Source organism: Prionailurus bengalensis, chromosome A2, assembly GCF_016509475.1.
Source record: "Prionailurus bengalensis isolate Pbe53 chromosome A2, Fcat_Pben_1.1_paternal_pri, whole genome shotgun sequence".
NCBI lineage: Eukaryota > Metazoa > Chordata > Mammalia > Carnivora > Felidae > Prionailurus > Prionailurus bengalensis.
The window spans coordinates 143,111,433-143,136,314 of NC_057348.1; the positions used below are offsets into that span (position 1 = coordinate 143,111,433).

General features: G+C 38.5%; 1 protein-coding gene across 4 annotated transcripts in view; it reads right to left on the minus strand.

Moving 5' to 3' along the window:
* Positions 1-24,882, minus strand: part of GRM8 (glutamate metabotropic receptor 8) — a 774,850-nt gene that overhangs the window by 386,324 nt on the left and 363,644 nt on the right. The gene's annotated exons all lie outside the window — the stretch shown is intronic.

Consider the following 24,882-nt stretch of genomic DNA (forward strand, 5'->3'; position numbering starts at 1 on the left):
GTGTAAACCTCAATAGTTCCTCCATGTTGATGTAGCCCTAATATTAGAAACCTTGCCCAAGAGCACTCCAATTTAAGTCGTGACTATAGCTATGAACAAACAATTATATGTTCCTCATCATGGCCAAAATGCATCATGTGGGCCATCTACACAATCAATTGTTCAGCAATCCAATTCATCTCAATAAGACAGCATTAATAAAGAATTAGGTCAACTATTGTCTGGTTATATCATGCATAATAAATCATCAACTATTTCTCAAAAATGTCTCCATCTTTTCCTCTGTGGATATTGCCCTAGGTCAGACAATGCCACCTCTCACCTCAATTATTGTATTTTAATGGGTCTCCCTATCTCCAATCTCATCAACCCCACGTTACACTTTAATGACTTTTCATCACCTTGAGAATAACTAGAAACTCCTTTCTGTGCTTGGCCATTGCCTCCATCTCCAGTTACGTTAGCCACTCTCTCATGGGAGGCCTACTTTCCAGCCATGTGAATTGAATGCTCCCAGATCCAACACACTCTCCTCCCTTTTTGTGTGATGTTTCCCCTGAACAGAATGTTCCTCTTTCCTCCTCCATTTGGAGGACTTCTCCTTTGACACTCTACTCATACTTTATCTACCCTCCCCCCGCCAAGTAAAACTTTCCATGACCTTCCTTCCCCAGGCTGAGTTGCTCCTCCTCTGTGCTCCCTTTGCAATCCTACCAAACCACTTAGTCTATAATAGCATTTGCTATCTCCCCAACAGGACAATTTCATAAGGCCAGAGACTGTCTTATTCGTCTTTATGTCCCAGTATCTGGCTCAATGCCTGCCACATGGAAAATGCTCAATCAATGTTTGTTGAAATGGTGAATAAATGAAATACATTAGTATTTCCCCAAAGTGCCTGAACTTAAGAATCACTTGGGTCCTAATTAAAAATGCAGATCCCTAAACTAATCCCTTAGAGATTCATATTGATCAGTTTGGAATGGGGCAAAAGATTTTGAATGTTTATCAAGTATTCCAAGTGATATTCATGAGGATAAATGAGGAAATGAGAGAATTATTGTAGTCATTTAATCATGAGAAATAAGAAAATCTATGTCTTTCACAAAATAGATCTGTCCTTGGTTTGCCTCTTTTTGAAATATCCATGGGAACATACCTCCCCATTTACCTGGTACCTATCTGTGTTGGGCAAGTTGAAAAAATAAGTTTTTCATCATACAAAATTAAGGGCATGAGAATAATCTATCCTTAGTTCAAAATATAAGCTCATCAGGGGGCTTGATTATGATTTCAACACTGTTTGTATTCTTTCAGCCAGTGTTTTCAATGTGGCCTAAAAATGTCATGACTTAGAGTAGTTATTTGTAGAATTGCTTTAAAATTTTATCTAAACCACTGTAATTTCACACCTGGCATTGAAACTACCTAGTTTGCCTGCATGAACTCCACTTACTTGATGATTATACAGTACTTGCTGAAACTAACTTAGTGTGCAATGTTTTACTCTTTAACACTAGGAACATAAACTTGTTCAAAGAGAAGACTATGCTCCATATTGTCACCTACTCAGCATACTTAACTCCTTAATCCTTGCAATAATTTTTTCACCTCCACCACATAAAAGAAACTTTTCTTTTAAAGATCACTAATAATCTCTGAATTGTCAAATCTAACAAACTTAGCAGTACCAGTTTGCCTCTGAACTAACAGTGCAAGGCAAGTCTTTCTTCAACATTCATTCCTGGTTTTCCCACTCAGCTACTTTTGCGTCTGCTTTGCTATTTTTTATTTATTTATTTATTTATTTATTTATTTATTTATTCATTCATTCATTCATTCATTCATTCATTCATTGCTTCTCCTGCTTCTAAATATGTTTGATTCCATTTTTGAATCTAAACTTGTTTGTCTGGAAGTTCTTCCAAATTTGCAAGCTGTTTGGATCTTCCCACACAATACTCCTCTCCATGTGTTCTATGGTCTAGATGAGCACTAGTTCCATGCAGATTTTAAATTAATAAATACTGAAAGAAATTAGAAATTCAATTCCTCAGCCACATGATCCACATGTCAAGTGTTCAATAACCATATAGAGCCAGTGGCTACCATATTGTACGACACATTTATAGAACATTTGCATTATGACAAGAAGTTCTATCTGGCAATGCTAATTTAGGCAGCTGGACTACTTGTCTCTCTCACCTCTAAGTTTTAGTTCATTCCTCTCCCTCTACCTGGAATGCTGTCCACCCACTCTATCACTTCCTAGTCAAATAAGACCCCTTCTTTAAGATTCACGCTAAATATTTGCCTGTCCAAAATCTTTACCAATCACTCCAGCTGAAGGTGCTACGGCTCTATTACAAACGTTCTTTGCACCACTCTTGCCCATGTTGCTTTGTTCTACTGTTATTGGTGTGAACGTCTGCTCTCCCTGATTAAAGATTAAAATGTCTGAAGAGTTGATATTTGCCAACTGTCACTGAGTACTTTTCATGTACTAAAGCTAAGTGCTTGATGTTTCTCAGATCCTTACAACTCCCCTGTGAAATAGATAGTGTTTACCATATTAACGTTAAGGAATTGGATTTAAGATGATGATGTCATTGGCCAAATGAAAGTTTGAGACGGGAGGTCACAGGGTGATGAGCTCTGAATCACTCCATGTCCATGCTGTCTAACTTCAAAGTCCATACCCTTGATCACTGGGACACACTGCTTCCTCCATCTCATTCACCATATCAATGCCCACCCCATATGCTTAATATTAGGCATAGCTCCATTGGTGAGTGAGTGAATACATGAATAAATGCCTTAAGTGTATAAGGTAATTTATAGTTCATAAAACTTGTTGATAGGCATAATTCATTTCCATCTGATTTCCCCCAACAGCTCTGAGGCTGCTCTACAGGAAACATTAGCTCCATTTCACAGAGGCTGAAAGAGTTCAGAGACTTCCTAAAGTTCACATTGCTATTTAGTGACAGGGATAGGACCTCAGCCCTATCTGGAACCCTTCTGCCTCCAAGTTCTATTAACCTTTCTTTCGAACCCCCTGAGGTTTCAAAACTCATCAATAATCACCAAAGATTCAAAGCGTCAGATCTCAATCCACTATTTTCTACTTGCCCTTTTTATTCTTTAAAAAACATGATAATGAGGCTTAATTGTTTATGTCTATGAGAGGGGGATAGGCAGTTTAGTTAAGTTTTCAGTGTTGGTTAAATAGCCACATATTTAGATATTTATCATATTGTTTTTGCCCTAACCCCATTAAAATAACTTGCTTGCATTAAACAAAAATTCTGGGAATGTTAATTAGCAATTTAGCTATGAATATGTATGATTATTTTTAAGTCCACTAATAATATGCATGGGTCTTATCTGTAATTATATCTGCATGTTCTTTTTTCCCCCCTCTCTTTCCTTCAGGAAAGCCATTTAAAGTGCATTTGGGAAATGTTTGAAAAATTAATTCTATTACTCTTATTTTCCAGAATTTTCTTAAATGTTTTATGGCTATAATTATTTTTTCCTTCTCAAGGCAAAGCAATATATCACAACATACAGTATCATATTTGTTGACAAAATGTGAGATTCAAGGAATTAATTTTACACCAGTTAGACAACAGAAGAAAAAGTTACATTGTATTTTATTATATTAATTTTCTAATATACTTAAACAGTTTTCCATCTTGTCTTGTGTTTGCAATTACACTTAAGAGTGAGTATCATACTTCCATTTATTTATTAATTTATCTATCTTGGAGCCTCATGTATTTTTGTGTATATATAAAGTTAAATTAGGGGTAAGATATAGAAGGATTACATTCACCTATTTTGAATGCCTTTTCTTTGTCATGATGCAGATTCTTTATAAAAATTATCTTACATAACCCAAAAAGGAGTCTTAAAAATAATTTGTCCAAGACAACCCTGCCAGAAAATGGCAAAGGTCAGTTTCAAATCCAGGCCTGCCTAATTCCAAAGTCTATAACCTTTTCAGTATAAATGACCAAATGATTGAATGGATGAATATTAAATGAAAGTCCTCTTGTGTAAAACATAAATGTGCCTGATATCTATTCACTAAAATTTTTATTAAGTGAATGAATGAATGAATGGCTAGAATTTAACACATATTAGTTCATTTACCACCCCCCCCCAAAAGAGAACAGTTTCAAATAAACATTCAGAAGGAATACACAATTAGGAAAACATTTCAGCAATGATAGGGCTTTTATAGGATTACTCTCCCAAGTTCAATAGTCTTAATGCAGAAGCAATTTGCTTGAAGCCTATAGTGCCCTTGGATTTCAAGTTGAGGAGTCTGATTATCTGGAAACAGAAAATTAAGTATCTAAAATATTGTTAAACAAATAGATTGAACTGAAATTAGCCTCTGAGGACTTTAAGTGCTTCCACATAAAATCCAAGAGATAGAAAGAAGAATGATGTTCACTACAACAAAATATTACCTTAATTCCAAATTTAACTTCTGCAATTTGATCTAATTTTACATCAAGGCATATGGGCCCTCCACATGTGAAGAGCTTACACTAACTTAAAGCAAATGCATCATATGGACAAGAATGCAAACTCAAATACTAGTGATATTTCTTTTGCTATTTTTCTTTCCTTGTTTCCCATACCTGCAGCCACAATGCAAATCTAGCTCCAGTCACTTTACCACTGGCTTATTTTAAAAGCCTTGTAACTCTTCTCCCTGCCATCAACTTTTCTTCCCACTTCCACTCTTCCTGCAAATGGCTGCTAGAAAAATCTTCCCCAAAGACAGCTTTTATCACAAATTCAAAACCTATCACAATTCCCTAAAGCCTGGTATATAAACAGACTCTTAAAGTCTTCCTCCTCTCACCACCCTAGTCTCTCATGTCTCCTTGGGGTGGATTCTACATTAGTTAATAAAAGAAAAAAATCAAATTTCTTATCTGTGCCTTTTGACACGGTAGTGATCCTAATTTAGAGCTGCTAAACCTGCTTTGCAAATAATCTTTGACATATTTTCATCTGGGTATACTATCAGTCTGTGTATTAGTCAGGGTCCCAGAAGGAGCCAAAATTCATCCCAGATGGTTCAAATGAAGAGATATTAATGAAGGAGCTGTTTACCAAATTGTAGACAGAGTTAAGGAACAAACAAGATGGTGAAGCATCCAGAGACCAGCAACAGTGAGATGACAATACTACTGACAGGGGTGAGAGACAAGGAAAGGAGGTAGCATTTCCCCAGGAGCTGGGGAAGCAGGAAGCATGGAAAAGGGTGGCCTAGAGAGAATGATAGCCTGAAAGGGCACCACCACAGCCAGGGCACAGGGTCAAAGCAGGACATAGATAGGAAACATCCCACATCTATCTCCTTTCACCTTCCAATATCCTTCTAGTGCCTTCCATTGGCCAAACCCAAGATAAAGACAAAGGAAAGAGAATCTTGGTCATGCAGTCTTCAAAGGTCAGCTTCCCAGGACTCAGAGAGGACACAGAAAGGTGGCAAATGGGTGGGAACAATTCAGGTGGAGAACTTGCATGCTCTCCAGCTAAGCTGTCGCCTGCTGAAGGGTGGCAATTTCTGAGATCACCAGCATCCAGAGTGAGGAAACAGCTACAAACCTCATTGAAATTGCAGCTATGTGTTGCTTTGAGCAATTTCATTTACTTAGAGGTTCAGCTTCCTTATCTCTAATATGAGAATAATACTCCATTTATAGAATTATTCTGAATATTAAAATTAAAATGTATAAAAAATACAGAGTACAATAAGCACTAAATAAATGGTAACTACTATTACTGACTAAATGAAAACTAGTCAGTATAATAAAACTGACTCATAAAACCTCTCATAATAAAAGAATGAACCATCAAAGATAAGAATCAATGCATGTTAGTGGTCACCTTTGTAGCTCACCTCCACCCTGCATTATCTTGCCTTAAAAAATATGGCAGGACATCTTTAGAACTTGGCAAGCAGACTATTTTATTTTACACTAGTGACTTGGATGCCATTTCTTTTCCTCCGCTCAGTAACAGACGGTGCCCTGGACAGAAGACAGCAGTGACATCTGCAGCCCCAAGGGAGAAGGGTCAGCACAAATTTTAATTTTGTTTTTGGTTTGGGGCTTTAAGTACACAAACAGATTTTTTTTCCTCCCTGTCAGTTTGCATATAGCTTTGTATCTGACATTTTTAATGCTTTATGTATTTGGATTAACCCAGAAATTTACAGCTCTAGGTTTTTGCTTATTTTGCTTTATGTCTCTAATTCAACCTCCTTGATTTAAAAAAAAAAGGCACAAGAAAATGTGCAAAAGTATTCTGGCTGTCATTTCTGTATCACTAAACATGTTAGGAAGAAGCCATTCTGCTTTTTGAACTTCTTCTGATTACAAATTGTTAGCATTTGAATATTTTAAATAATAAGATATAAGAATACTAGGAATAGCCTATAAAAATCTATGGGCAATTTGACTCCACTAGAAAAAGGAACTTAAAAGCTGAGAGGAGAACATTTATAAAGATTGTATGTTATATTTAGTAGAAAAGAACAAGAATCTACACTGATCTCTGCTATAAGAAGTATTAATAAACAAACAAACAAGCAAATAAATAAATAAATAAATAAATAGGAAAGAGAGAAAGAGAGAGGGAGGGAAGGAGAAAGGAAGTTAGGAAAGAAGGAAAGAGAAAGAAACACGGAGAGAAGGAGGGAGGGAAGGAGGGAAGGAAGAATGCAGGAAGGCAGGAAGGGAGGGAGGGAGGGAGGAAGGAAGGGAAGATGGAAGGGAGGGAGGGAGGGAGGGAGGGAGGGAGGGAGGGAGGAAGGAAGGAAGGAAGGAAGGAAGGAAGGAAGGAAGGAAGGAAGGAAGGAAGGAAACGGTTTTATTTTTAGAAGGTCAAGTATCTGTACTGGGAACAATTTGATCCTTCTGTGTTCAATTTCAGGAGAATTTCTGTAATAGGAGACTTTACTGATGTTTGAATGTTGTGGCTACGTTTGGGAATAAAAATTTCCTACTCAGGCATCCCACAGAGAAAAAGCATCTATCCTTAAGAATATAAAACAGTATCCTCATTACCGAGACACTGTCCAATCTCAGTGGTATTTGTAGTTTCTCTATGCCCTGGGGCAGTCTTCAAAGGTCAAAGAGAACACTAAAGGCTATGTCCATAAGATAATTAGATCAAAATAGACCCGAAGGCTGGCCTCAGGTAGCATTTCTAATGAGAGTCAGTCACAGGGCAATAAAAACTACATATCATGCCCAAATGTTCTCCTTGGTCAAGAAGGGACTGACTAGATAGAATCAGAACCCAAGGGTCATTTCTGATTGGCCTGAATCCAAAACACCACAACAAAACTCAAGAAGCTTCATAGACAAATAATTACACAGCTAATTTAGGTGTTTGGATTAGATAGATGATTCAAAGTCCCCTTCATCTTCTTAGATGTGATTATTCTAACCGAGATAAATATTCTGAATTTACAATAGAATATTGAGCCTCACTTCAACCGTGGAATGGATAAAAGAAAGTAAACAAACTGGGCCTTCTTTTATTTTGAAGGCAGAAAGACAAATAGAATGGTATGCCTACATCATTCAGACTAGTAGACCACATTAACAGCAATATACAGTAAGATACGGAGATAGATGGGATTTCTGGTCCTGGTTCCTTTCTCTAGCCCTTATACAAATTACTTATTCCAACTGATTCCAGTTTCCTAACCTGTAAAAAATGGATACTGGATAAATAATCTGTTATATTTCTTCCAAATCTACAAAAAAGTTAGTGTTTTATGTACCAAGAAGGATAATTGCAGACCTATATTCTGATGAGGCTGCATTTCAGGTGGATTTGCAGCAGCCAAATGAGTACACAAAAATTCTAACACCAGATAAAAGAAGGACTCAGCCAGAATCATGCCAAGTCGAAGAAGCCAACTCAGAGAGACAAAAGAAATTCTTTGACAAAAAATAAATCATGTCTGAAATTATATTGTTGATGTATTCCACACCTATCTGTTGGATATATGTCCAAAAACTTGGTTGAGAGAGAGAGAAAGAGAGAGAGAGAGAGAGAGAGAGAGAGAGAGAGAATCAATAGAGATATGGAAAGGTAAGACATTTTTCAACCATATATTCTAAAAATCCAATTGTATGAAAATATGTATATCTAATGAAAAAATAAAAATCAGATTAAAGACAATATAGACAGTTTAGCAAGAAAGATCAAGTGTGTCTGTCATAAGATCCTACACAGCAAGAAAATAAGCTATGATTTTTATACTCCACTCCCTAGAATTTGGTTAAAAATCATCATCCTCATAAGCACTGGTTAACAATATGGAAGCAGTCATTTACTAATGCAATATATTAAGAACAAAATGCACATACACAAAAACTGTATCTAAATTGACTGAGTCATATAGGAATATGTCCTTAAAAGATGGATACGTGGGAACACTTTGCACAACCAACCCTGAATGCCACTCACCAGTGGATTAAATAAAGAAAATTAAAGAAAAAAAAACTGAGTAGGCAGATTGATAGGTCAAAGATAGAAATACTTATATAGTAAATTCATAAATAAATAAAAACTAAGCAACCTAAATACTTTTTCAACCAACCACTGGATATCAGTAGCTAAATAAATGTTTCACTTTTTCTTTTGTCTTTCTTCATCATTTTAAATAAAGGAAAATGGGGGCACCTGGGTGGCTCAGTTGGCCAGTTGTCCAACCTGATTTCGGCTCAGGTCATAATCTCGAGGTTCCTGAGACTGAGCCCTGCATCACACTCTGTGCTGACAGTACAGACCCTGCTTGGGATTCTCTCTCCCTGTCTCTCTGCCCCTCACCCACTCATGTTTGCTTTCTCTCAAAAATAAGCAAACTTAAAAAAAATTAAAATTAGGGTGCCTGGGTGACTCAGTCAGTTACACTTCTGACTCTTGACTTTGGCTCAGGTCATGATCTCACAGTTTGTGAGTTTGAACCCTGCTTTGGGCTCTGTGCTGACAGTGCAGAGCCTGCTTGGGATATTCATTCATTCATATATTCTCTCTCTCTCTCTCTCTCTCTCTCTCCCTCAAAATAAATAAATAAACTTTAAAAATATTTAAAATAAAAATAAAAGTTCCTAACAAGAGGTAGCCATCAACATGGAAAGGAGTACAAAATAAGTCCTAGATTACTCCCCAATCCCACCCTGCTCCTTCCTGTCCTCTGTACCCTTAGAATATCCAGAGGAGCAAGTACCCTAGCCCTAACTGTCTTAATCAGCACTTAAATATCTTTCACAGATCTAGGAGATAAAAAGCTAGAAAAAGAGCCCAACTCTTTCAAGATAAGCAGGGGAATCTGTTGCTGTCTTCCATAGCAGGAAATCATGGGACATTTAAGCATAAGAAACAGAGAGCAAACTTAGCCTTAATAGAGAAATTAGGTGATGATTTCATAAGCAAATTGGATTTAATTTTTAATTATAGAATACATTTACTAATTCAAGAATGGTTTTAAACCCTCAGGGATTAGGAGTGGCATGGGGGTGTGGGGGCATTTCTAGCTATCATCTATCTTCAAATATAGCTTTTCTGAAACACAATGAGGAAACCTAATTTGTAATAATAATAAAGGTTCTTACATGAAACCAAAGGCAAGCTTGTTTTTTTTCCCTTGGAAATATAAGCTTTTGAAGGGCAGGGGGCTGCATTTTCTTATCCTTTGTGGCACTTGGCACAATATCATTTCTCTCAAGGTGCCTTATAAATAGCATGGGGTGATTATAATGGTACAGTCTTCATCCTACTCTTTATAACCACAAGTAACCCTGTTCAGGTACAATGATGTTCTGCTTTACGTAAGTTGTATCATTCCAAAACAGGGTCTCTATCTATCATGAAGCCACAGCAGATGTTGTAACACAGAGACATTGATGATAGGGTCATACTGCATGTTAACATAAATTGTAAAATTAAATCTGAGCTTCTCCACATTATTGACAAGAATTACATATACCCTTTGTGATACCCATTAGTTCCTCCTAAGATCAGTTAAGTACTCACACCAACAAATGAAGAAAACAGAGCAGTAAAATGCCAGATTATACTTCTCAGAGAAGTATAATTTTATACTTCTTAGAGAAAAATATGTAGTATAAACAAATTTCATTAATTTCTGAGTAGTCCACATGAATTCATTAATGCCTACAGAATGATAGCATGGTAACATAAGTGCAAAGTCACTGAATATTTATTTTTCTAAAAAAACTTCATAGTTTGTCTTATAGAGTCAAAAGTTTGTTATCCAAAAATACATATATATTACATATGGAGACTTTTTTGAGTAACACCCTCCCATCTCTAGGTTACTACAGTTTGTATGCTGCCAGTTTCCTAGGTAATAAAATACATAAAATGTGAAGTTAAACTTTGATGTTTGCCTAGCATTTATTCTGAGTGGCAATGAATGAGTGTCCCAGAGAAGTAGAGAAAAGGGCCAAAGGCATTCAAGAGATCTGGATGCTAAGAGCCTAGTGGATTAAGACTATTTGGGTGTCTCCAAAAAGAAGCTTTCAATATGGACCCTGAAATGAGGATGGGATATACCTGAAAATCAATCCAAGAGAGACTACTTTTTTAAGGAAAAAAAAAATCAACTGGAGATAGATACCTAAAACTTAGGAAGTAAAACCTGTAGCCTTACAACTTATTCTATAAGGACAGACTGAATAATGGGATTATGTGTACTTTACAAACATATACAGTGTTTGCCTGGAGATCTCCTTGAGGTAAACTGACTCTAGACTTACACTCGCCATGTGAAAGATAATAAGTACTGAGCTTCCCAGAGAATCCTCAGGGGGCAAAGTTCCCTGGCCACAGAGTCGTGGTCCTTGAGGAACACTGGAGCTCTTGTGTGGGTAGAAAGTCACCAATGACAGAACACACTCCGTGTGTCCATCTTTGAGAGGGAGAGGAGGGGGTGGCGATGAGAAACTATGCTGAGTTTGCCTCTCTTTTGACAAATCTTAGTCTCTGCTGATATATCAAAACTATTATCATCATTGGAGTGCCTGGATGGCTCAGTCAGTTAAGCGTCTGACTTTGGCTCAGATCGTGATCTTGCTGTTCGTGGGTTCAAGCCCCACGTCGGGCTCTGTGCTGACAGCTCAGATCCTGGAGCCTGCTTCAGATTCTGTGTCTCCCTCTCTCTCTGCCTCTCCCCTGCTCGCACTCTGTCTCTATCTCTCAAAATGAATAAATGTAAAAAAAATTAAAAATAAACAAAAAGTATGATCATCATCATGACCCTCATCTACAATGATACCTGAGTATTCACACACTTCCTAACTCTGTCTATACTTACCCCAAATACATAGTAAAGTTATTAAGAGTTGGAAGAACAAATTGTTTGCCCTTCCTCATAATCATCTGTCCTAAAAGTTCATTTAAACATTTAATCAAACCTGAGGCCCTTCAGGAAAGGATGTGAGTCATGCAGCCAGCATAGCGGGCTGTAGTGGGCTTTGTGTCAGTCTTAGGGATGATGCAGCCTGATCCCACCAAAAAAAAAAAAAAAAAAAAAAATCGGTAGCAGGGACATTTTCTGTCAAGAGGCCCAGGAGAAAAAGCTAAACAGTTTTCTGGATTGCACTGAATAAAACCTTCATACCAATTAATAAAAATCCTCTGGGAAGCAAGCAGCCTAAATTCCCAGAATGCTGGCCATGTATTGAAATGTACACTAATGCTCCTGAAGAAAGAGGGGGTAGGTAGACATCCTAAACCAATATGAATTATTTGTTTTCCTGCTACTGCGAATCAGCTACACCACTGCTCCCTTTCATAGGTACAAATACACAAAAGACAGCTTTTGTTTCCATAAAAGTAGCTCAGACAAATGACACTCTTCAGTGTGCTGAACCCAAAGCTGGCAACCAGCCCATTCTCCGCACTCCGATCTGCTGGTACATTTCACTTTCACAGCTATCAGGCTGCTTCAGACCTGCACCCTCACTCTGACTAGGGACAAAGAGAAGATCACGATGGAAATCCTTCTATGTGCTGCTAATAAGCCTATTTAGAGTCACTGAGAAAGCCTCATTTTGCACCAATAAAAGCCTTCATGAGTTCTACTGAATCAGTAAAACCCAAGTGTTTCTATGCACTCCCTGTCCTCATTTTACATCACTATGAGAGGTGAAGCTCAGCAAAATGTTGGATACAATGACCTCTAAGTTTCCTTCCTTCTCTAAGGTCCCCTGATTCTCTGTTGGCTGGTGGGATTTGAATTTTATTTAAATTATCACATACTCTGATGGATTCCTGAGCCTTTCTTCCGTTTTAGATAATCTCACTGTGGTCTGCTGAATCGGCATGTTTGGAATCCTGGATCTCTCTTGGCAAAGAACTGAATATTGCTCCTGTCTCACTGCTTAGCTAATATTGCCTATATTCTTTCTGAAAAAGATCTGGGTAAGAAACAGATGTAGAGCTACTTTTTTAAGGAAAAAAAAAATCAAAAAACCTCCCATAGCAAAGAAAGCTAGGGAAAGCTTTGGTGTTTCATGAACCATGAACAAAAGGGAAATTCAAACCAACATTTTAATGCCCTTAATGAAAGATATTAATCATTTTCCCAAATGAAAATCTACAATTCTAACCATTGATCAGTGATGTAAGCAAATGAACCCATAGCTGAAAGGTTCTGTATGGGTCAATGGTTTAATGGAAAGTAATACAGGGGTGAAATGACATCACTGTTGGTTAGAATACTACCTCCCTTCCCAGCAAACAGCCAAGTCAGCTCACTGTTGGGACACAGTGGAGAGGTGTATAAAGAAAAGAATTTTCTAAAAACAATACAAGTTCTACATGTAAGCTCAATGTTTTAGCTATAAAGCATTTTGGTAACGTAAGAGAGAACCAGAGCCATAGGAATGGACTTCATAAAAGGTCCACTGATAACAACCACCACTAGAGGCGGTAAAATTCCTATCTAGAGACAGGGAAAATTAGCATTCAGCAAGAATTTTTAGAGGTTAAATTACTTGCCCAAGATCACACAGCTAAGATGCAGTGCTTGAGTGTCTACCAATGGGGCTGAGAATTTTACTGGACACAGAAAACATAATAGAACATCTACTTCCTCTTAGGTCTTATGATTTAGTTGATAAAGTTGCAAGCCCTTTGAACAGGTTTTCACTTACACTGCAAAGAAAAATCTTTGCTAAAGTACTGTCTGTCTGGATGGCAAGTAGCACACCACCACCATCTGTAAGATAATATTTTTGTAGACTAGAGAGCATGTTGCTTAAAGGAACTCAGAGGCGAATTATTTTGATAAATTAAGGAGCATTCTCATAGAAATATGTTGGTGAAATATTGCTGAAAAGCTGTGTATCATTTTAATTTTAATAAATCAAATAACAAGTCACTGACTGGGAAGTTAGTATTTAAGAAACCTGTGGTGAATCCACTTAATATAAACAATTTGTCTGTATTACAAATATTAACCTCCTGATTTTAGCATTTTAATTTTTTTCATATCTTCTTCAAATGAGGGATGTTCATGTCATGTTAAATAAATCATTTTCACTTATTGATAATACATTATATTTGTTAGGATGCTTTCAGATGCAAATAATAGAAAATGCAATGCAAAATAGCTTTAAAATTGAAAGGATTTATTATTATCTCCTATCACAAGAATGGAAGGGCATTCCAGGGCTGGCCAATTCAGATGTTCAAAGATGTCAGCAGTGATGAGGCTCTATTTTCCTACTGTGCTATCATCAACATGATTTTCCTTCTGCACGCCCAGGCACCAATTGGTTATAACAATAACCAGAACAAAAGGACTTCTCTGCTCCTACTCCCTGAAGGGTCCTGGAAGACTTCCCCTTCTATTTCCTTGACCAAAATCATATTACAAGTTACTCTTTCAAGCAAGCACTGGCAAGCAAGATAGGACCATCATAATTAGACCAGGCCAGTCAGAATTAACTGGGCTACATGGAGTTACACTAAAACAAAATTGTTGCTCTATACGTCTGTCAATCTAAACCTCTACTGTCTGATATGACAGAGACTAGCCACCGGTGGCTATTGACATTTAAATGTAAATCAAATAAAATTAAATAAAGTGTAAAATTCATTTTTTTTAGTTGCACTAGCCATATTTCAAGTAACCAGTGGTCACATGTAGCTAGTGGCTATCCCTTTGGACAACACAGATATAGAAAACTGCTCTCATCACAGAAAGGTCTACTGGATGGTGCTATTCTAGGAGAAAGGGAAACTGCTCTTGGATAAGTAAGCAACAGTACCTGCTGCACTCGCTATGTAGTAGGTAGTGAACTTTATGCATACGATCTCCTCATATCTTCCCCCATATTATTACCATATGCTAGTCTGCACGCTGGTTTTGCTAAGTAAGGATGGGGAAACTCAATTAGAGGCATCTTGAACTAGCTCACATACCTGCAGGAAGGGCACAGTTAAAGTCTTGATCACAGTCAGAACTCTTTCCATTTGTCATCTCTGTTCTGTCTACATGCCAGTATCATTCTCCCGGAACAACTTTCTCCTCAAGGTGACGATCTCCCCAGCTTCATATCTCAGAGCACTGCCTCCTACCATTCTCTCAAGAGGCACTGAGCTTCCTTCAGTTCCAGTTTTAAATAACCCTTGGAAGGACTCTGATGGTCCAGATTGAGTCAGGCATCCAACCTTAAACCAATCAATTGTAGCTACAGAGACACTGGGGAAGGAATTAGTGTTGTAGATCAGAGATATGTCCTAAGGGGGTCTACCTATAGAGTCTGAGAACAATTACCAGAAAACCTGGAATTTTAGGGTCGTTTCTTCAACACAACTCTAAAGGCCAAGTCCTTTGACTTCCAACTCCAGCCTTCTACAATTTGCTCTCCAGATACTTGCTGGGTCTGTTTCACCCAGTCTTATTTAAAGGCTAATAGTCCCAACTTTCTCATTACAACAAGACCTCTTTTCTCACCTTCAGCCTCACATAACCAACTAATTAGATATCTTTTATGTCCATCCACTTCTCTCCATCCCCAGTGCAGTGTGGCCACCATAACCTGGGCCATTCTCATCTCTAGAGGAAGTACTATAATATCTAACTGGTTTCCCTTGCTCAGTGCTATGCCTCACCAGCATTAGGCTAAAACCAGAATAATCTTTATAAAGTGGGAATCTGATTATTTCACTGATATGATTTAAATCTTTTAGTGCCATGGGGCACCTGGATGGCTCAGTTGGTTAAGTGTCCAAGTTTGGCTCAGGTCATGATCTCATGGTTTGTGACTTCAAGCCCTGCATCAGGCTCCACACTGATAGTGCAGAGCCTGCTTGGGATTCTCTGTCTCCCTTTCTCTCTGCCCCTGTCCCACTCTTGCTCTCTATCAAAATAAACAAATAAACTTTAAAAAATTTAAAAAAAAAAAAACTTTTAGTGCCTACTCATTGCTTCTCAAAACAAACCTCAACTCCCTCATGAGGCATATAAAATCTTACCTGACCAGTCCCTTGGCTAGGTCCCTATCCTTCTCTCTTACTATTTTCCCACCCTACTTTCTACCACAGCCATACTGAACTTGTCATTTCCTCAGACTACTATCCTTTCTCTTGTGTGCTGACCTTTGTACTTCCCTCTATTTGAAACAACAATCTTATTGATCACCTCTTCATCTTGTCTAAATTCTGCTCATGTTCTATTCTCAACTTAAATGACACCATCTTCTCTACACTACATTAGGTCTCCCTGATATATCCACTCCATTCACCAACCACAACACATGTCATTGCAGGGACATGATTCAATTATTTACTTTCTCAATTAAATTGTAAGCCCCATGAGGGCAAAGACCATTTCTGTGTTGTTCACCAACTGCCCTGGACATCTACTAGACAGTGTCTGACAAAGAGTAGATAATACATAAGCTGAATTGAATTCATTCTTCATTCAACAAATACCCTAAGGAAGCCCTATTTTTTCCAGATGCCATCCTATGCACTGGGATGCAACAGAGAAAAAACAAAATCCTTGCTTTCATGAAGCCTGTGTTCTTGTGGAGAAAGAAAACCAACACACTAATAAACTAATAAATATGATTACATTGAATAAACAAATGTATTCTCAACTGACATTCTCTATCATGTTTTCCAAATTATCTTTTTTCTGTTACCTTATCGGAAGTAATACACATACACAATATTTCCCCCCACATAATATAAATGTAGTTTTTAAACATATTCATTTATTATTTATTTTTGAGAGAGAGAGAGAAAGATGGGCAGAGAGAGGAAGACAGGGAATCCCAAGCAGGCTCTTTGAGACATAGGTCCCAAACTCATGAATGGAGAGTTAATTTTATTCTTAAATTATGGTAAAGACCCTTTTAATATATCCATTTGAATTGAATTTTTTGTTTCATTAAAAATACATAAAAATTAATTCCAACAATTAAAATATTTGCCAGCCAAATGTATACCAAATTAGGCCTCAGCAACATGTCTACATGAATGTAGAGCAAGAGAACAATTTGACCATCATTTCTGACCATTTAACTAATTTAACAAATGTTTAATGCTAAGCATATTCTTAGTCCTGAGGATACAGGCCCTGTCTACTAAAAATTTATAGATTAATCACTTAATATTTTCATTATCTTTTTATAAGATATAAACTCTTTGAGGAGAGGGAGGGAGATTTTTAGTATGATACAGTTTTAATAAATGCCACAACTAACCAAAAATAAGACTCTCTAGGAAGTCTTCTCAATGAGCCTTAGTAAACTCTGATCACACCTCATTTTATGTCTCTTTTGTCTTAATGTATCCAATTTATCATTCAGCTAGATAGTTCTTGATTGGATGTGTTCCTAGGAGTTTATGGTAAATCTCTTCTATCTCATCAAGTCATAACAGCTATGTGATTCCCTCAAATCCCATGGGTTTAAAGGAATCCCAAGGTAAAGCTTCTTGGAAAATATTCCTTTTATAATACAAATAATTAGCCCCTTTCATGTAACTGTTTTGTACTCTTTTCAGGGAGCAGGGGGAAAGACATTAAATTCTCCTAATGTTGAGCCATCTGTATATCCTTTCTTTTTTTGCTTTGTTGTAATGAATTGTTTCCCTCAACTGAAGTTTCTTTTTTTTTTATTTTAGGTTTATTTTTGAGAGGGAGGGAGGGAGGGAGAGAGAGAGAGAGAGAGAGAGAGAGAGAGAGGGGTGAGTGGGAGAGGGGCAGGGAGAGAAGGTGACAAAATCCAAAGAGGCTCCAGGCTCTGAGCTGTCAGCACAGAGCCCAATGCGGGGCTTGAACCCACAAACCATGAGATCATGACCTGAGCTGAAGTCAGATGCTTAACCAACTGAGCCACCTAAGTGACCCTCAATTGAAGTTTAATAATCATTGAGGGAAAGATCATTTCTTCTAATGTTTTCTGTGTTTTTCTCCCCCTCCCTCAGCTTCACTGACCCAAGTCTTACTGTAATGTTTCAAATAATTGGTTCTCAAAAGCGCTTAACTGTCCCTTGATTGTTTATATTTTATTTTCCATTTCTAAGTCCTTCAGGGCAGTATTCCAGAGATCATGTTCATCCAGATTTGTGTGACTCTCAACTGATCAAGCTAAGGTCAGAGTCCATTGTATGCTTTGCAGAAAGGGTTTCCTAGACTTCTAAATTCATTTTGGCTCTGTAGAATGGGTGTTTCTCTGTCTTAAGTTATTACCTGAAAAATGTGAGAGTTGATGTGCCCTTGAAGTTTACTCTAATCAGAGGGTACTTGTTACACTTTTATAGAAGTTATAGAAATTCCAGTAGTATTGGTGCTTCTCAGACCAAGAGTATCAGTCTGAGCTCCTTAGTAGTCAAGGAGCTTCACAAAGAGGAAATACTTAAGCTTCAGTGATCACTGGGGAAACATTTAGGCTACTATACCAGGAAAAATAGTGGACTGGATCTGTACAACCCAGACCCTCACTAGGAAAGGCGTTCTGAGCAGGAGAGGATTGAGGAAAGAAACAAGTGTCAAATGGATTTAAGTCCTACCATCACCTACAGGTAGCTATAGGGCTTTGGACAACTCACTTAGACCAGATGGGCCTCAATTTCCTTCTCTTTTCTGAAAAAAAAAATAATTGGGTAAAATGATCTGTATGGACCTTTCCAACTCCTTTACTCTTCGTGCATTTATAACTGACAGTATAATTTCTTTAAGTTTTCAGAGTATTTTTGGCAAACTGATTTGGCAAACTTTGCAATCTATACTACAGATTTTGGAGATACAGGTGCATCTGTGTACATTTCTTTAAATTTAGTAATTAAGCTTTCCACTTTCAAATTTCCTAATGAGGACACACACACACACACACACACACACACACACACACACACACTTCTAATATGGAAGCTCAGAAGTGGTATAAATAAGTCATTCTGGGATTTCTGCTATTTTACTCAGTAAGAACAAGAGCATATGGGCTAACAGCCACCTCATGGTGCTAATGTAAAGACATTGGCACCCAAAGAGTTTTCCTCTAAGCAAGGGGCATACAAGGGTGGCAGAACATATTTTGACACAGGGAAAGTTATCTTAGTTTCACTTCACTCTGGGTCACCAAATCAAATTGTCTAAATCCATCCTTCGTCTTAACCACCCAACTCACTCACATGGTCTCCATGAGTCCTGGGTGAATGGGTAAAAGCTTCCACCTTCTATAGCCTCTCAAAGCAAATACAGGACTGTGGAGAGGTAGTTACACCTGAAAAGTTACCTAGTTAGTTATTCTGGCACTAGAAAATAAATTGAAAAAAAAAAGGAAAAGAAATTGACAGGCCTTTCAGGGAGCTAATTATTGAGCCTGCTATTTGGTTCACTGACAGAATTGCTTGTTTGTGGGAAGAAACATATTTATGCATTGCTTTTTCCATTACCACTATTTCTATCATCATAAATAAGAATCAATAGGCCATTTCAAGTAGCATATGTTCACCACCATTTAGCATTGGAGTGTCAGCCATATGCAGGCTAGGCAGCAGTGCCCCAACCTCCTGGCTAAGGATTAAAACCCAACAGACAAGGAAAGCACTTCAAATGCCGGGAGACAGTGTGAATGTCTGTGCGAGCAATTTGAGGGCAAAAGCGGTCCTTTCTTTGTCTCTGTATCTGTAGCACAGCGTCTGGCACAAGACAGGTCATCCAAAATGAATAAACAAGTGAATGAAGGGGTGAGTGAGGCAAAAGAAGGTTTGAAGATGCTACATGGAGCCCACTGGATTTATTGGCCTGGTCACGGATGTTGTTTTGATAAGGGCAGAGAGAGCTATCCACAATTCACAGTGAAGAAATGAAGGCCAGAACACAGTATGAGCCAAGAGGGAGCCTGCCTTTGGGGAGCAGCTCGACTGTACGTACTCCGGTCCCTGCAATATTCACTGTCAGGCCTCACTATGAAGATGAGAAATCAGAATGACAGCCATAAAAAAAAGCCAAGCAAGACCTCAAAAGAAAAACTCCCCACTGCCCATGAACTTCTTGCTGGACCAAAAAAAGGCAGATTGGGGACTAAGCAGAGAGAAGATAAGAAAAAGAAAAAAGTGAGGTGTTGGAGGGGAAAGTGGAAGAGGAGCTTAGGCAGAGGCCAGAGTGGGGTAACCGGGATGTGAAACCCAGGGCAAGGACAGGCAGAGATGATGAAGACCCACATTTTTGCAGGGAGGCTGTGGGCATCTGGGTTGTGAGGAGTGAAGAGGCATTAAAACTTGAGAGTCGAAGAAGAGAGGGAGGAGGAAAAGGAGAGAGAGGTCAGATAAACGTCTATAAAACAACACCCATCACCACTGAGAACAAGTACAAAAGAATCCTTTTTTTCTTCTTGAGAAAGACAAAGGGAATTTTAAGTAGGATTAAGTAGTAGTAGCTTTCCGAACTCAGCAGCTCTCAGAAGCAATAATAACCACATAAATAGCTAAGTGGATGGTAGGAATCGCTTCACTTTGGAATCTGGCCAGCATATCAAAGTTAACAGTAATATCACATCTTTCTGAAAGCTTTCCTGAGATTCTAGGGGGGAAAATCATCTCAGAAAACTGTTTGCACCAAGTTAATTTTAGGAAGAGGATGCTCCTCACTGCTTGAAGACATTCTATCTCCTGAAAATTGATAAGACAGAAGCCCTACCCTACTGGGAAGCACTCTTTTATCCATGTAAATACATTGTCAGTATCACCCCCAATGGAAGCGAATAATTACGTTCACAGATTATCATTGCCTAATGTAAAATTTTACTCAGAATATAACCCACAAATGATACCCTAAATGCAGCAAAAAGTCCCTCAAAGATATCCTTTTTCACACAGTTCTCTAACTTTTTGACTCACTGTGGATGGTTAAACACGAACTCTGTAAAGGCCAAATTTTGAAACACAGATATCTGTATACATTCATTTCTGAATTTGGTGGGATTGGACAAATTGGAAATATAAATAATTTTCGAACCCTGGACACCTCTACTCCGTGAATACCCATAGATTTTCCTTCTTAATTTGACCACTGACGTGTTAGATCATCTTTCCTCCCCCAAAACAGAGATGAAAACTGCGTTTTGATGGTAATTTGGGGCACAAACATCTTCTCTCAACATCTGGAAATCTTCACGTGTTACCACTTCAAGAAAATTAACTTAGAACCTTGCATAATTTATTTCTTTCCCACCCAGAGACAAGTTATTTCAGTATCACTCACAATGGAATTTGCAGGAAAATCTGTTTACTGATCCTGTTTCCTAAGGGTGCACTTGCCCTAGCACTTGGAGTAAACACCATTTTAAAGGAACTGGACATAGGTCTTACTGACAGACTTTTACAATTTTAGCCAAATAAATAAAAGGAATATGAAGCAGACATGCCATCAAGTGTGGACTATACCACAACCTCAGTCAGTATTATGCCTGAAATAAGTATCAGATATACACCATCTACAGATGCTAAAAGGATGTCAACAAACATCAACTTTGTTTTTTATTTATTTTTATTTTTTTAACGTTTATTTATTTATTTATTTATTTATTTATTTATTTTTAATTTTTTTTTAACATTTATTTATTTTTGAGACAGAGAGAGACAGAGCATGAATGGTGGAGGGTCAGAGAGAGGGAGACACAGAATCTGAAACAGGCTCCAGGCTCTGAGCTGTCAGCACAGAGCCCGACGCGGGGCTCGAACTCATGGACCGCGAGATCATGACCTGAGCCGAAGTCGGCCGCTTAACCAACTGAGCCACCCAGGCGCCCCTAATGTTTATTTATTTTTAAGAGAGAGAGAGAACAGGGGAGGGGCAGAGAGAGGGAGACACAGAATCCGAAGCAGTCTCCCAGCTCTGAGCACAGAGACGGACGTGGGGCTGGAACCCACAGACTGAGATCATGACCTGAGCCAAAGTTGGACGCTTAACTGGCTGAGCCACCCAGGTACCCCTCAAACCCCTAATAAGAGTTTAGAGAAACTTGTTATTCTGAAAACAAGTCTATTAAAAAGTTATGATTACTTTATAACTAATTTCCTAGTTATTAGTTATAAATACATAAAACGAAGTTCATCCACTTCATTACTTCATTGAATGGTAGACTTTCATTAGTATGATCTAAATGATAGGATGTGACTGCACACAGACAGTAACATTCAGAAGTCAGAATTAAGCACAGTGTAAAATATACCTGAATGAAAACACAGAAGGTACTCCATAAACTCCCCTTTCAAATCCTTCTATAAACTGGACCTTCTTTATTTTCCATTATTCCTTAACATGCACCCTTCTTTCCAGTAAGCTGGACCTCTTCACTGTCCTTCGTACACATCTCCATGGCCTGTGCTACTCTGTGCCTTTGCCCTGCTGCTGGCCCATCTTCTCCCTCATCTTGATGTTCTCTCTTAAATCTTTCTTATCAAACTCTCACCTCTTCCGTGAAGTTTTGAATTTTCCAACATGAACTTACAGTCATACATCTTCTGAAGTTCCACAATATCTATGTCCAAATTTAGCTTTTAATGATGGGATTTTTCCTCCTCTGCTCATATACGATTTTACATGTACCTTTTTTTCCCCCTAACTAAATCACATTATTTAAAGGTAACACCTCCCTCTTGATGCCTCTCCTAAAGTTTCTGTCAAGATCCTATCCCACAGCTAATTTTTACTCCTTCTGATTGCTATTTTTATCTGACAAGATGCTCAAATGTGCCCAATCCTAAACGAAACATCTGTAACCCCACTTCTTTCTTTCTGAAGGGTTTTACCATACCTTTCTTTCCTTGCCAAACTTTTTAAATTTTTTTTTCAACGTTTATTTATTTTTGGGACAGAGAGAGACAGAGCATGAACGGGGGAGGGGCAGAGAGAGAGGGAGACACAGAATCGGAAACAGGCTCCAGGCTCTGAGCCATCAGCCCAGAGCCTGACGCGGGGCTCGAACTCACGGACCGCGAGATCGTGACCTGGCTGAAGTCGGACGCTTAACCGACTGCGCCACCCAGGCGCCCCAATCCTTGCCAAACTTTAAAAAAAAAATCCTTCTTTCCTCCCCTTCCTCTATTCCAGCTCTATCTCAGAACCTCACGATCTGAGTCTGTCACACTCCTGATTCCTCAGCCATACCTCTCAGCAGCACTGAAACTGCACGCACCCCATCTTTTCTCCTGCACGCTGGGAGGGCATGTCCTTCCCCAAACCCATCATGTTCTGCCGCCCTTCCTGATTCTTCTCCTAGAATCTTCAGTTATCATCCCTCAGCTCTGCTCCAAAAAGTTCTGGCAACTGCATCCCTGCCCTTGCCTTTAACTTCCAAGTCTCCATCTGCCACACACGAACCTGTATTATTAGTGCTGAATTCTCTGTGGGGTCTCAGACCTAATGCTGCCACCTGCTGGGCAGTTCCATGGGGCTATCTCAAAAACAAATTCAAGTTTGTCCCCTCCCAACCTACCATTCATTGTCTTCTCTGTGAACTAATTATATTACTTACCTTTTTCCTAGTCCTAGCTGGTAGAGATTTTACATTCAGAATCTCCATTGCTTACCCCCACCCCACTGTTAGTCACTCACCATATACTTGCTGTAAATACTACTTTCCAGGACTTTTTTCCTCTGTGTTCTGCCCTGATTTGCACATCCTTGTTTAGGCTGTGACTGCCTATCACCAGGACTACCGGAAGGGCCCTGACTAATCTTTCACCTTCCTCTCTCCTGATCTGCAATCCTCCTCATACTTATGCCAGAAAAATCTGTTTGAAACAGGTATCTGAGCAACGCCCTAGACAAAAAGCCTCGAATAATTCTATTCTATAGGTAGAATAAAACCCAAACTCCCCAGCTCTGGGGTTTCTGGAAAGAACTTGAAGAACTTGCATGACACAACCCCAGCCACTCTCCCTCTTACTATCCTCCCTCACTCACTCCAACCGCCTCACTCACTCCAGCCCCCACTCCAGTGGGGGATTTTTATCCCCCACTATGGCTTGAACAAGAGCCTTGCCCTAGATCCTGGAATGGCTTGCCATCATATCTTCACATGGCTGACAACATCTTGCCATTCAGGTCTCATCTCAATGTCACCTCCTTAGAGAAGCATTCTCTGACTGCACAGCCTAATGGCCACCCTCCCTGCCGACACCACCTGGTCAGCCCTTCGCATTTATCCCCCTTGTATTTCCCATAAGCACATCTCAGCATCTGGAAGTATCTCTTCATTTATATGTTTACTTCTTTACTGTCTGTCTCCTCACACTGGAATGTAAGCCCCATGAGCACAGACTTCATCTCTGTTGCAGATCCTGGAAGGGGGCGTGGCACACAGGAAACCTAAAGTCAGACTCTCCACAGCATGCCGCCTACTTTTCACATCCCCAGCCTCATTCTATGTCTGCTCTAGCACTTATCATATTAACTCTTCTACTGAGCAGCTATTGCCAAATGAAATAATCAGAGGGAAAGGAGGATATATCAAAACATGAGAACAAGGAGTAGGTGAGGGAGGGGTATATAGTTACAAAATGCTCATTCAAGTTTTGTAGTATTCAGTGCAGAAGATTTATGCATCTTTGTTAAAATTATCCCTAATCTTTTATGGTTTTTGATCCTGCTATTCACAGTATTATTTAAATTTCATTTTCCACATATTAGTTTCTATAAAAAAAAACTATAGACAGCTAGATAGATATAGATATAGATATATAAAAAGGTTTTTTATATTGACCTTGTATCTGTGGTTTGGTTAAAATGACTAAGTTCTAAATAATTTTTAAAATTCCATAGGTGGTTCTACGTACACAATCATGTTATCTAAAAATTTAAAAAAATGTTTCATTCTTACATTCAAAATATGCGCATTTAATATCACTAATATTTTTAAGCACAAGATACAGAAGGTAAAGCATAAAAAAAATCATAGCTGCAAGACCTATGCAGGATATGGGGGACAATCGTATTACAGGGGACATGGATTGAAATAGTGCAGGAAAACCGCTGTCTTAGAGCAATGTATTATGATCTTCATCTTAACTACATGTTAAGTTCCTGGAGACCACTATTGTTTCTTGATTTTTTTGTCTATATCCCACCAAGCCTATTAAAGTGCTTTGCCCATAGTAGAAACTCAATAAATGTTTCTAAATAGAATTCAAACACACCAGTGTTGGACACGTTGCATGTGATCAAGAAATACTTGTTGACTGTAAGAACCAATGAACACACATAAGTTGGTTGAATGATCAGTGTATGCTCAATCCTGCTGAGAAACTGATAAGAAACTTGAAGAAATAGAGATACTCTGATCA